At 32.3% G+C, this 15285-nt stretch overlaps 1 long non-coding RNA gene across 1 annotated transcript; it reads right to left on the minus strand.

Annotated features, from left to right (window-relative positions):
* Nucleotides 1–6873: 6873 nt before the first annotated feature.
* Nucleotides 6874–8583, minus strand: LOC126736828 (uncharacterized). The gene is made up of 2 exons (XR_007660794.1): nt 7981–8583; nt 6874–7193 (listed from the first exon to the last, which is right to left on the minus strand). It is a non-coding gene; the product is annotated as an uncharacterized LOC126736828 (long non-coding RNA).
* Nucleotides 8584–15285: the final 6702 nt, after the last annotated feature.

Consider the following 15285-nt stretch of genomic DNA (forward strand, 5'->3'; position numbering starts at 1 on the left):
TGTATATTAAAAGAATTAAATAAACTTTTATTGCCTTAATTTTATATAATTTTAATCAAAAGAATTGGTTGACGTGTTGCTTGGCTGCGTCGCAACTTGGAGTGGCGCTCGCCGTTGGTGGCGTTGCTAGCGCTCTCGCGTGAGGTGATTTGGGCTACAGGGCCGCACTCGACAACTGTACTAATTAATGGTTTTTTTATAAATGTATCTTTTTTGGTTAAGTTAAAAAATAAAAAAATCCTTAATTGCTTTTTTAGTTATGTTTTCTTTTACGATGCCTAAAAGATTTTTTGATAGTAGAAAAAATATATATAATTTACACCTTTTTGTGAACCCCCTTTAGCATAAGCCACGAACCGCCACTGGACTCATTGACATTAACTTGCATTTGCACAATATCTAAAACAAAGTAAATAAAATTGCAAAATCACTGTCAAAAAATAAAAACAATGCTCGACTCAAAAACATTGTTTTCAGTTATTTTTTCTTGTAAAATATTCTTCTCCAGCACTTCTTTTTTTCTGTCGTTGCTTTTGCTTACTGCCCTGTCTAGTAGTAGTATCAGTATTAGTATTCATTCTTGTATTATCGTGAAACTGTACAGAACGAGAACGGGAAAAAAATAACAAACAAACCACCAAAACAGCGTAGAAACTGCCGCATGTAGCACAGAAAACAAGATTATATTTATTGGCACTTAGCTAATTTTTAACTGGCGGCGTTTCGGCGTTTGACAACGACGCACTCTGTGGGATTTTTTAAAGTACAATTTAATAATCATGGCACTTAGCGCTTTTTATATGTTGTTGGTTATGGCACCTAGAACATTTTACAAGTATAAAATGGAAAACTGAGTTTTTGGCACTTAGCACAATATTTATTTCAAGTCTTCAAATACAAATCGTTTATTTGTCAAAATAAGAAAAAAAAGAATACATCTTATCAAGAAAAAAAAAGTATGACAAAAAGAACAGTTCATCGATTATAAAAAAAAACCGCTTCACATGCTCCTTATATTAAGGAAAGCATATGTGAACTCTCCTATACATAACAAACAAAACAGCTAAATATTTGTAAATAATTCCATATAAAGAAAATTCCATATAAAAACTAAACTAAAAAAAAAAAGAATCAATGCATGACAGAAGCAAGCACTATCATTAGTATTTAGTCTATGAAGCAGCGACAATAAGGGCAGCCTGGCCGCGGGAAAAGCGAGAAAAAAAAAGATTATTATAATATAATATGATATGACGCTGAAGTCAGTATGTCGTATTATTTTTGACTTTTTGATTTACTAAGCTTGAGAACCTTGTTCATAGAGTAACTTTAATCTGACATGATTTAACTAACTTAACAACCAAAACGCCTTTTTAAAAAATATTATTTTATTTGAAATTTAATTAATACAAAATTACATGCTAATTGTCTTAGCGACTTCAGTTGACTGACTCGATAATAAACAATGAAACAGTTTTTTTATAATAAAATGCAGGGTCAGCTAGTGGCTTCCATGGTTGTACAGGGTGGCTCGTCACATAACTCCTCCCTCATAAAATTCAACTTCATAGACTAGGGTGGAAGTTGAACATCTCCAACATTGGCAGCTTCTGGATTGGTCGACCTTTTCGAACATCTGGTATACGGGAACTTCTTGTAGCAGAAATAACTAGTTACAATTATTAATAATAAATAAATAAATATCGTCCATAAACTAGGGCTTCCAATTATTGACTGTTGTTCGATTAGATGAAAAGGCGGATTTTGTAAAATTTGATGTTTTACAGCATGAAGTTCATCCAATCTGATGTCGTCAAGGTGGATTTTGAAACTTGAAGATTTTTCTTCGAATGTTGGTTCCACGATTCTTGGAAGTATCATTGATTGGCTGCTTACAATTGGCTTATCGATCAGGAACTTGATTGGTAACAATTTCACAATTTACGATTTTTTGAGGTACGTTAAAATGGAAACTGCCTTTTAAACGAACTGACCTTTTCGCAGGTGGAAGTATTTTTATTCTCCAAAAGCAGGATCTCGGAGGGTGCTTCATCAGTAATATCTTAAAGTGTCATCTTCTGGCATATATATTGTTGTCTGGTAGCTTTCTTACAAGGGTCCCTCGTGAAGGAATAGTATAGCTCATTTTTAAGCAAAAATTTATGTCATGGTACAATCGCCTTAAATTGACTCCCATTAAATATTGGTGCAGAATATAAATGATAATATGTAAAAGTGAAAGGTTGCATAATTGGTATTTTTAGGAAATATGTTATTATAATTTTTACAATATAACATTCTATATCGATAAACTTTTGAATTAAAAATGTGTTTTCTAATATTACTGCAAAAGATAACTTTTTATTATTTAATTGTTTTTCGAGTTTAAGGAGTTCATGATATAAATCTTTTGTTTTTATAACACTTGGATGTATCACATTTATTTTTGCAAAAGAGATAGAATTTTCAATATCTTGTAAAACAGAATTAATAACTTCATATAGAATAATTAATTAATCTAAGTAATCTTTGATAAACAAATAATGTCCTTCAGACCCTAAAATCAATGAGTAAATATCATTAATTTTATTTTCCAATATTTTTGATTATTTATAATTTTGCTTATCGTAACATTAAATTGATCAATAACATTTAAAGATATTTTATATTGATAATACAAGTTATTTGCTAATTTCTCTTGGTTTAGTTCTAGTTGTTTTATTAACGTATCATACCGCTCTCCATCTAATGCATCTAAATTACCACTAATTGATTTAAATATTGACCCTAGTCCATTGATTAAACCTCTTTTTACTCTAACATTAGGTAATATTTCATGAAGCTTTATATCTACCTTACCTTTAATTAAACTTAAAATTTTAAGCTGATTAAGAGAATCATTTTTATAAAAATTCTTATCATTTTCTAATACTAAGGTTAAATTATTAGTTTTCTTAATTTACAAATTGAGAAGCTTCGGCTAGGGTTCTTGGCCGCATACACCGAATATTTGTCCCTAAAGGCTCTTTAAGACCTGATACAAAAGTTTTAAGTACTAATTCTGAGTACATTGTACGTTTTAAATTTTTAGCAACATCTGTAATTTCGTGACTATCAATATATGAACAAAGTAAATTCAATAAGTGCAGTACTTTATCATAAAACTGATTGGGATTTTCATTTGAATTTTGCCCAAGCATCAAACAAGGCGCGATTGAGGCAAGCCTCATCTCTTTGACTAGCAAAATTTCTTTCAAGAGTTAGTTTAAGATCATTCCAAGTACTCACATTTTGAATATTTACCACAATTTTAGCATTTCCAATTAATTTACCTATTAAGCAATTAAGTAAATAAACATTTTCAAATTTATTAGGATCCGTTTGATCATAAAAGTGCTTAATTAAAGTTTCACAGTTTACGAGACATCGATTAAGATCATTAGGGTTCCCATCAAAATTCTGGATATAATTTAAATATTCTGGTTTAAAAGTGGGCATCCTAGTATTTAAGTGTAAATTTTCTAAGTTTAAATTATTACCTAATGGTGAGTCAACTGAAGAGATTTTAAGATTATTCAATATAACGCTTAATTCGTCTATATTGGACATTAACTTAATGAGCTGTACTTACATAAAGGCGTCGGTCATTTCTATAAGGGACAGTCTAATATTTTGCCTCCTTGCGTAATTAGATGATTTGCATCTAATCACTGATGAATCTCCAATAGTGGTCTTCTTGTTTCAGCAATTTTCGATAAATTCACTGCAGATACCGCCACCGAATTTTCATCAAGTTTCGTATAGTCCGATTAATCGTTAAAACGAACGTTCGATACACTAACCGATCTAACTCCGGACTATTCTACCGACTGCGCCATTCAACTAACTTAACAACCAAAATGCCTTTTTAAAAAATATTATTTTATTTCAAAATTAATTAATACAAAATTACATGCTAATTGTCTTAGCGACTTCAGTTGACTGACTCGATAATAAACAATGAAACAGTTTTTTTATAATAAAATGCAGGGTCAGCTAGTGGCTTCCATGGTTGTACAGGGTGGCTCGTCACATAACTCATGCTTTGAGAAACCCTTCTTGCTACGTGTTTTGATCTGTTCCGGCAGTTGGTTCCACAAGTGCGCAACAACAAAAGAGAATGAGAGTTGAAATGATGCCTTATGATGCTGAGAGATGACAAATTTGTGATTAAACCTAGTGTTGCGAATATTACTGGCAGGCCTTAAAATATTTCTTAAATAGGGAGGCTTATTATTATTTATAATGCTGTAAATAAAATTATACATATGAAGTTTTCTCCGGTTTTCCATATTTAAAATATTTACTCTATTCATATGTGGTGTAATGTGTTCTCTAAAATTTATATTAAAAGAAAGTCTTAGACAGGTATTTTTTACCTTTTGTATTGTATCATTCTTTTTACGTGTGACAGCAATTAATTATTGTATACAGTGTCACCATAATCAAAAAGAGACAGAAATAAAGTGTCACACAACAAATACTTTTGACTAGAGGGAATATATTTTTTTAGCTTATATAGATTTATTAATCTTCATTAATGTGATTACACATTTAAATAGATCGATTATATTTTTAGTTTCCCATGTGGCCAAAACCATAACTCGGACGTCTTACAGATGTAATATCAACATACCTAATTATACTATATATAGAGAAGTAAAAGGTATTATGATTCCACTCATGCATGTTTTACCCATTTGAGCCCCGGAATGACTCAACTACTGTTCTTTAATAATTTGACTGATTTTATCTACATGTAAATACGCTTCAAAGAACGCAACATTTTCCTAGCTATATTTTCATTTTTTAGGTACCGAGATCCTCATGTTGTTGGTTTGTCTCTTTCCTGATCTAGCAAGTTTAATACAATATTAGAGTCTACATCAGATGTGTGTTATTATATTGATATCTTCTAAAGTCGAAATCGACGTTAAAATGTCACTATTATCTTTAAAGTGTTTTTTCAATCTACCTCCAGATGTTTTCCGGCTCAGGAAGGAGAGAAAATTCTTTCTGAGCCAACAAATTTTATATGTATATTGAAGCCTTACTTGCCTGTTAAATACAAAGACAAATTCAATAAAAAAAACCATTTCACGCAAAAATCGTAGGAAATTGATAAGAATAGTAACTTTCAAATTTTATAGCAATATAGCATTGAACTTACATTTAACCCCGCCAACCTGGTTACTATCTATCGTATTACTGCTTGTAATATTACTGTGTTTAATAGAATATATCTTACTTAAGATTCCAATAGTATACAGTCGTGCTGTCATTAGAAATGGTCGAATGAATGCAAAAATTAGATAGAGGATGAAATTTTGACAGTAAGTTGTATTGGTTGAGATAGTGCAAAAACCAAAAATGCTAACAAAATTTCCGAGGGGATTTTTTTTTGGGGGATGATTGAGGATGATCTTGGATTGGCGCTACCCCTTTGCACTTACAACTTTGACTCCATGAGATAAATTGTTCAAAAAAATCAGAGCTATCTTTTCTTCCATAGAGCCGAATTCATCCAAGTTGATTTAGAGGGTGTAAAAAGGGGGTGAAGATTTGAAAAATTGGTTTTAAGTTAATAACTTCCTCACGAATTTTGTTCAAATAGCAAAGTTATAGCTCTCAAAAAGACGCGTACATTGATATATATATATATATATATATATATATTGGGTATGCAAAAAAATTTTGACACCCCCAAAAAAATTATCAAAAAATCCAAAAAATTTTCATTTTGAAATAACTCGAAAACTATACATAAAAGAAAAAAGTGTTAGATGTACAGAAGGTGGAGAAAAATGTTACCTTCAATTTGATAGTAAAAGCAACCCCCAACTCCGTACGTAAACCACCCTTATGGGGGGTGAAAATTTTAAAAACCTTTTTTAGAGAAACTATCGACTGTACGATGTTGCTTTTACGCAACAAATTGAAGCAAAAAGTCTAAAGGTACCCATTCACATATAGTTTTTCTTCAGTCCGGAACTGCCGATTTGCAAATCGACAGTTAAAATTTGTCCATACACATACAGGCCACCGACAGGTCTAAGCCCGCAGTTAACTTGAATCGCACCACGGACTGAAGTGTGTGGACAAAAATCGTCAGTTCAAATTGTACGTTTCGATCTTTAAACTAGTTGGAAGTTTTGGTCTGTAGCAAAGATGTCCGAGTCGAGCAATGGTGCATTTTGGAGCACCAACCATCCAACCAATTAAATCCAACGTCATTTGTTTACGCAGCAGAGAAGGACCCTGCCGGACCCTGTATATTAAGTTTAAAAAGAAATAAACATTCCTTCAAAAATACATCTCTAAATCGAATTTATTGTAAGAATATGTATATACATATTTAAATATTAAGGTCTAGGAACATTTAAGAAAAATTAATTTTTTATAGAAAATTTTCCTGCCATGGTACTAAAAAATTTTTGTAACCTTCTCGGTTTTTTTTGGCCTCGTTAGACGGATTGCGATTTAAAATAGGCTTTAAACCATCTAGAATTAGTTCAATGCGCCAGTCGCCCTGGACGATGTCACCAGTGTCCAAAACTTCAAAGTCTACGTAATTTTTGAAAATAGAATTTTTTCCTTTTCGCCTTAAAAAATAATGTAGAACGACTGCCGCTAATACTATTTTGTTAACTTTTTCAGGTTTCATATGAATTGATGTGTGAAATAAATACTCGAAATTTATTGGCTAAAATCCCGAAAGCATTTTCCACGGTGCGGCGAGCTCGACTTAAACGATAATTAACTTTAGTAACGTTTTTTTCAGTAAACGGTTTTACGATATTTTCATGTAAGCCAAAAGCATCATCTGCCACAAAAACAAAATTCATGTTGTTTATTGTTTTATCATTAGACGGTATGTTTAGTTTTTTTGCTAATAGCTTGTCATAAAACCGGGTATTTTCAATGACGCCTCCGTCCGAAATACGTTCATTCCAGCCAACATCTACATAAATGAACTCATAATTTGCGTCTACAATAGCCATTAAAACGGTACTTAAATATTCTTTATAATTAAAGTAATAGGATCCACTGTTCGCAGGCTTCACTATCTATATGTTTACCATCGATCGAACCCCCACAATTGGGGAAATTCTATCTGCTGTTATAATCTTGAGCAATTTTCTCCCATTCGGTAACTAAAATAAAAAAATTACACATTTAAATATTACGTACCTACTTAAGTATAACAATATTTATTTATTAAAATTTTGTTTTAGAGCGAGCTTCACAGCGACCCTGAGGGATCAGAAATTGATAATAATACTATCACTATGGAAGACGATGATTGCCATCGCGAACACCAAGCAGAACATCAACAGCAACAACAACCAATAAAACAAATCGGAAAAGGTCAAGGGAAAGCATAATCGAAAAAGCATGTGAAAGTCTAATATGCACACAACCAGGACGAATTTGATGCAGTAGGAAATAATGTAGCTTGCAAATTACGTCGGATGAACGAGAATCAAAAAATACTCGCGGAGCATTTAATAAATAAAATAGTTTTCCTTGGAATTCAGAACAAATTAAATGATTACACTGATGTTTTATGTGCAAATAGTACTTCAAACAGTCTTCAATCGTGTGGCGCTTTGCTAAATTATACAAACTACAATGCAAGTCAACCCAACGTCTACAGTACTAGTGCTACTACAGGACAAGCAATTGTAAGCGGACAAAAAACAACCTACAACTATTATAATAATCAGCAACAACAATATTCAGCAGGAGCTTCTAATACCAGGACGCAAGTTTATACTGAAAACAATCAAGCGGAGTCTTGCCAAGACTAGCAGCAGCATGAACTATCAGAATTTATTCGTTTTGAAAGATTATAGAGCACTAAATTTTTCTTGCACGATAATTAAAACATAATAAAAAGTTAGTTTTCTTTTATATTAGCTGTTATTATCGTTGGCTTACCCTTAAACATTGTTTCTTTAGGGCCCTATAAATACAAAGACAAGTTTCTGGAATAATTTTTCTCAGGGCTTGTGGAGAAATAATTGCCGAAAATTTTAAATCTTCTAAGCTTCGCCCTGTTGCCAGATATAGAAGTATTACTACTTATCGTTCTTCGGCTGTTATTGATTTTCTCGTTTTTGTAGTTTTCTTTGCTATTAAGGGCTTAACCATATTTAAAAGCTCTTTAAAGCATATGTCATCCATTCTGAGGTAATTTTTAAGGTCGTCAGTTGCACTAGTTCTTAATTTCCGCACCAACTTCACATGAGATCATTTATCACGTTGTAGCAACCAATCTTTTACCCAAAAACGTTTCTTTGCCTTTATTGGCTCCACTAAGAATAATAGCACAAGAAGCGCCGCAAATTTTTGTTTTCTATTTTTTTAAAACATTGTTTATCGCTCGATACGACCTGGCAAAATGTTTATGTGTGTGGCGAACGTTCAGTTTTCCTGCAGTTCAAAAACTGACAGTCTTAAAACTGAAGGCTGCATCGTTTGAGTTAACTGAATTGTGTGTGGCCTGTGAAAGTTCTAATCTTCAGTTCAGATCGTACAGTCCTAAAACTGAAGGAAAACTGTATGTGAATGGGTACCTTAAGCTATCATGTCTTCCACAGCAAAGAGGTGATTTTTGAGATTTGATTTGTTTTTTCGAGTTATCTCTTCGGGTAAGAATTTTTCATAAAAATAATAATACTTATTAACCTTACCCTTAGTTTGAAGGTGTACCGATAGCCAAGTATTACATTATACTACCTTGAATAAATAGATTGTTCCCGAGCTATCAAATAACTAAACTTTCTTTTACTTTACACTTTACCCCCATCAGGGGGATGCGTGTGTGTTGAAAGAGGGTTGATATTATAATCCTTGGATGCGTTCTTTTTAGCTTATCACCTTTGTGATGTACTTTCACATCGAATTGCCTAAACGTTATTTACAAGACCCTCGAAAACAGATACAATCTTATGTTCACCCTTTAAAATACAATATACACGCTTAGTTGATCATGCAAAAAGTAGCCAAAAGCATAAGTAGCAATCGTAGAGTATGAAAGTAATGAGTTTCCAAATTTCTCGTCAGTTGAAGACAAAATAAAATAAATATTGTGTAAAAGTTGAAGGGGGATGATATGTCAGGGGTTGTTTTCACCCCGAAATATTTTGATAGTCGAGTCGTCTATCAAGAACAATCAGAATGTTCTCGCGTAATGCCTGGTTTAAAAATTATTTGAGAAACACAGTTTCGAATATTTCACCCCTCTTATTAAGGGTGTAAGAATTGAGACAAAGGGATGATTTCATAATCAATCGAAGCGTTTTCTACTTAACTATGCAAGCTGTTATGCAATTCTACTTAACTTTCCTATTTAAGACAAAGTTGAAAAATTCTTACCCAAAGAGATAACTCGAAGGAACTGGTTTCTAATACCCTAATACCTATGTGCCCCTTACTTTTTGAACAAAATTCGTGAGATTTTTTCCAAGAAAGTTATTAATTTAAAACCAATTTTTCAAAACTTCACCCCCTTTTTACACCCTCTAAATCAACTTGGATGAATTCGGCTCTGTGGAAGAAAAGGTAGCTCTGATTTTTCTGAACAATTTATCTCATGGAGTCAAAGTTGTAAATGCAAAGAGGTAGCGCCAATCATCCCAAATCATCTCCTAAAAAAAACCCTCGGAATTTTTGCAAGCATTTTTGAGGGTAAAAATAATTTGCTGACCAAAAATGAAAATGTGCTATCAAAGCTATTTATCATCAAAAACTATGCGAAATCGATAAATGATGTTACTATACATATTAGTGCTTGCTACCAGAAAATAATCAAAATAACACCCCTCTAAGGGGTAGTTTGTATCTGTCAATTTCTAATAAAAACGTGCTACCAAAGCTATTTACCGCCGGAAACTATTCAAAATAGATAACTGATGTTACTATACATATAAGTGCTTGCTACCAAAAAATAATCGAACTAGCACCCCTCTAAGGGGTAGTTTGTTCTTGACAATTATTACTAAAAACGTACTACTAAAGTAACCTACAGTAGGAAACTATTCAAACTTGGTATCTGTTATAATATGTATAAATGCTCTCTACCAGAATATCATAATAGGAGTTGCACGCCACCAGGGAATGGTTTATCTTTGACAATTTTCATTAGCTACCTAAACTATAAATCTTGCTTCCTATTTACCCTAAGAGACTATTTAATCATGATTTTTAATTTTTGTTGTTGTTGTTGGGCATTAGAAAATTTGAAGAAGTAAAATAAACGCAATATAAACTTTCTGGTACGTAATTTATAATATATTAACATTTCCTGGTATAACATGTATTTTATTCGTTATGCGAGTATTAAAACTAACTAATTATATTTATGAATCCTGGCATGTTGAACAGATAAGTTGTTTGGGCTTTTGTTGAAGACCTATGCAGTTGTCGTGGTACCAATGATAGCATTTCATACACAAGATCATCTCTTTAAAAATATTGGAACACTTAGCTGCACCAATATGACAGAAACCGTCCATATCCTCATCCCAATAATTAACTGATACACACTGTAGAAATTGTAATGATGTCATCAGAGATTTTCTGCTTAGGTGGGGTAGTTAGCTGTACCTTTCTCTACTATATTTTTATCATAAGCAAAGGTACGGAAATTTGAAGTTGTAGCGTAAAATAAATCAGTCAATTGTTTTTTAATGTGAATTCTGTAATTGTTGATTTCTCGAGATTGATGGTATGCTTAAACCTTGGAAGATCCGGTAATGATGTCACAGTCATATGAGTTATACTGAACAGGTAAATCTGTTGGCCGGTAGAGATTCCAATTTTCGGATAAACTTTTGTTGATGAACGAACTGCAGTACTTCCATGACGAAAAAAATTTCATTGCGATATACTATATCACTTCTTATACTATTTAAGCATAGTATAGTATTGAACTTTTTCAGCACCACTATCAAAACAAAATGTTCATTTTTACAAACCGAAATTAATAAAATATCCTTCTCGTAAAGTCCAAATTTTAGAAAATAATTTGCAGCAGTCTTGAAACTATTATTATCTGATTCTAAGAAATTAACTAAATATCCTTCCACTGGAAAGATATCAACCGATGCTTTTATCTTTTTTTCGTTTACTAGAAAAGCTAAATAAACATCAATTATCACATCTGACAAATAAAGGTCTTTGAAGTTTACACCTCCTTCAACTTTCACAAGACATTCTAAATCCTTAGGATATATCTGTCTACCATAGATGATGCACTGTTTATTACTCTCAAATTTAAATGTTTTTGTAACATTCAAATCTGAAGCCATTTCCTCAAAATCTGACTCGTTACCGTCGCTGGGAAAAGATGTTTGCCTCTCCATCGATCGTTCAAGAAGAAGCTTCTCTAAATATATTCATTTTGTTCTCATAAAAACGTTTTACAAATTTTGAAGGAGTCGACGAGAAAGGAGCCAGAAAACGTTTTTTAGAAACACCCGTTGGTGTTACCGTTGGAATGAGGATGGTAGTTCCAAGAGTACTGTCTGAATTTGCATAGTTTATTTCAGCATCTTTAGCAGCTTCAACCACTGTCACCTTCTGGGGAGCTCTTTTTCTTCCTGACCTGGAACAATAAACAAAGTTAAGTGTTAAGAGATAATTTCTTATTATAGGTACGTACTTGTGTCCTCTGTTCCTCCTGATGATTGTAGATAATTTTACATTTTTCTAAGAATAAGTTATGTTACCAACAGACAGACGGGCTGCCTCAATGTAGTGGCAGTTTCTCTTTCCCTTACAGGTACAAGTTTCTTGGGGAAACCAAGTCACCATATGTTTCTTATTGTTTATTGTGGAAATTACAAAAACTTGCTCTTCAGGTACGAGAGTTACGCTGCCTTGCAGAATTATCATTTTGGCAGCTGTATATTTAGTATTGAGAAATTCACTATCGTCTTCCAAAGATGGTTTTGGTATGAAATCTTTATTTTGAAAAATATATGGTATTTTATCTATGGTAGGTAGGTAAATGTTGCGTCGGAAAAGCTATATCTTTTGGATCTCGATATAGATGATTAAAGTTTTCATTCAGGCAGTAGTTTCCTATATTTGAGTATGCTTTAATAGTTGCTATTTCAATTATTTTTTGGTAGCAAGCACTTATATGTATAGTAACATCAGTTATCGATTTTGAATAGTTTTCGACGGTAAATAGTTTTGGTAGCACGTTTTTATCAGAAATTGTCAATAATAAACTACCCCTTAGAGGGGTGGTACTTCAAATTGTTTTTTGGTAGCAGGCTGTCATACTTATACTGCTATTAAATATTAAGTTTGAACAGTTTCTGTCTGTAAATAGCTTTGGTAGCACGTTTTTATTCTTGGTCAGCAAATTACACACCACCCATTTTTGATTTTTGCACTCTCTCAACCCATACAACTTACTGTCAAAATTTCATCCTCTATCTAATTTTGCACCCATTCTCATACAGCACAACTGTACTACAAAGTGATCATGAATTTATGTAGATATTGAATATGACTGTTATTCTAATAATAAAAAAAAATGTAAATTAAAATAAAATAACCGTTATACAAGCATGACTTGAGTCAATAACACGAAAAATATCTTTATCCGATTCTAATTTCAAAGCGCTAAAATGTTTATCAATACATCCTTTTTCCTCCCACATAAAAATATTGGTCCTCAGTCTTTCATCGTGTCTCACTCGGATTGGCTGCAAGATCTCTTTCGCATTCAATATTCTTCCCATATAGCTATCTCGTTTTGCGGCAATCGTTAGTAAATGCACACAATGTTGCCACATGTCTACAAAAATCTAGAATTGTTGGCTTAGTGTAGCGAATATCACTATATACATTAAATATACAAATCTAAATTTAGGACTGCAATGTATATTTTATCAGGTAATTGAGAGGGCGTAGTCGTGCCTATATTCCTTAGAACCTCGGGTAATCCTTAGAACATTAAAAGGCTAGAACAGCTGCAATGCTACAACTGCGTTGAGAAGCTGAAATTATGCCTTTTAATCTGCATTTTGTTTGTCATTTCTTGTTACAATGATGTTTTTTTACAGCTTTGTAAATATATGTATATGCGGATTAATAAACGTTATTATTATTATTATTATTATTATAAATAAATAAATAACGCCTTTATTCAAGTATTTCTTTGTACATACAATGCAAAAACATCAAAAAGGAACACTCACATCATAATGCACAAGAATAGCGCAACTGGTGAAGCTTAGCCTCCTGGCCATTCTTCCACTTAACCAATTCGCCGGATATTAAGTTCACCATCTTTAAATGTTAACAGAGAAAGTCCAATAGAACACTTTTAAGAAATAACACTGAGGATAAAACAGTTTTAACCAACCATAACAATATAAGAATCCAGTACATATATACATACAAAATATCTGTCACTAAAAAAGTTCTAAAAATCTACTGCACATCTAATAAATACCTCTTGTACTTAGACCGTAAATAACCAGTATTGCATACCTTAAATTGAAGAGGTAAGTTATTATTTAAGTTAACACAATTATAACTGAAGCTCTTTTTAAAAAAAGAAGTTCTATGTTGTGGCATTGTTAAATAATTTTTATCTCGCAAAGAGCGATTATGCACAGCCTCCCTACAAATTAGTTTTTTAAACAAATATACTGGTTGTTGACACATATTTAGTTTTCTAGAAAATAGAGTCAAGTTAAAATTATACCAGTTATCACACTTAAGCCAACCCAACTCTTTTATATTTTCTGAGACATGATCAAATTTTCTTAATTTATAAACAAATCTACAGCATGTGTTCTGAACGTATTGTATCAATTTTTTATTTACAACATTTAAGAATGGATAATATACTATGAAACAATATGAATAAATAGACATAATAAGTGACTCACACAATTTTTTTCTGGTATTAAAATTTAAAAGGTGTCTGCTAGCATATAAAAGGTTCATTCTCACTTAATTTCTTTTTAGTTAAGATTTTAAATGTTGTTCAAAATTAAGCTGTACATCTATACACAAACCCAAATTTTTCCCGCAGTTAGCAAAAGTCAACCGAGTATTTTCAATCTGAATATTAAGTTGATTCATGAGTATGCCCCGTTTCTTTTCAGAACAAAACAGTAACATTGTAGTTTTTGCAGGATTAATTGCCAGATTATGTTCCGTTGAGTATTGCAAAATATTAGATAAATCTGAATTTAAAATCTCAGCAGCATTATCAGGACAATCTGGATTAAACTGAAATAGTAATTGTGTATCATCTGCATATGCTTGCATGTGCGTTGATACAATAGAAAACATATATGCAGTATAAATAACATACAACAAAGGGCCAAGTATGGAGCCTTGTGGCACTCCTGAAGTAATATTTCTACTCTGCAATGTTTGACCACCTATTCTAACTACCTGCTTTCGACCTGTTAAATATAACCTTGGCACACATCAACTCATGATCAAAAACATCAAAGGCCTTAGAGTAGTCTATCAAAATCAAAATAGCAGCCATTTGCCTATCTTTAATTTTTACAATGTCGTCAGTAATATTTAGAAGTGCAGCTGTTGTACTATGACTAGCTCTAAAGCCCGAGTGATGCACAGGAAAAAAGCCATTTGTATTAAAGTAATCAGTGATCTGAACATGAACCACTCTTTCCAGAACCTTTGATATTACAGGAAGCAGACTAAGAGGCCTCAAATTCATAAAACTGACAGGATCATGTTTTTTAGGTTGTGGGGTAACAAGAGATTCTTTCCAGCAATTTGGGAAATCACCATGTTCGAGACAACTATACTGCCCAACTATGGAAAAAGGCAGTATCTGCTAATCAGCAAATTTGTGGGAAAAGGGCAAAAACTTTAAGATCATTTGCCAAGCTTTTTTTAAAGCAAACTTTAAACAAAAATATGTTCTTATCTTAAAGACAATATCAGAAATGTTTTTTCAATAAGCAAAAACATTGTTTAGTTCTACAGTAATTAATTAAGCCAATTACTGCTTTTCTCCATTGTATTAAATATCCTTTTGAGGCAACCATAAAGCAGTAAGTGTCACATACTGCTTTTCTGCATTGATTTTTTTTTATACTGCTTTTAAGTGTTGGGTAATAATGAAAAATAACACAGGTAAACTTTGAACATTTTTGTTTATTGAGTCACTCTTTTTTTGTTACATTTTCTTCTAATATTTTGTGTTTTTTGTGGAGCGGTAAACACAGGTAA

The sequence above is a fragment of the Anthonomus grandis genome, chromosome 5 (assembly GCF_022605725.1).
Source record: "Anthonomus grandis grandis chromosome 5, icAntGran1.3, whole genome shotgun sequence".
In the NCBI taxonomy this organism is placed as follows: Eukaryota; Metazoa; Arthropoda; class Insecta; order Coleoptera; family Curculionidae; genus Anthonomus; species Anthonomus grandis.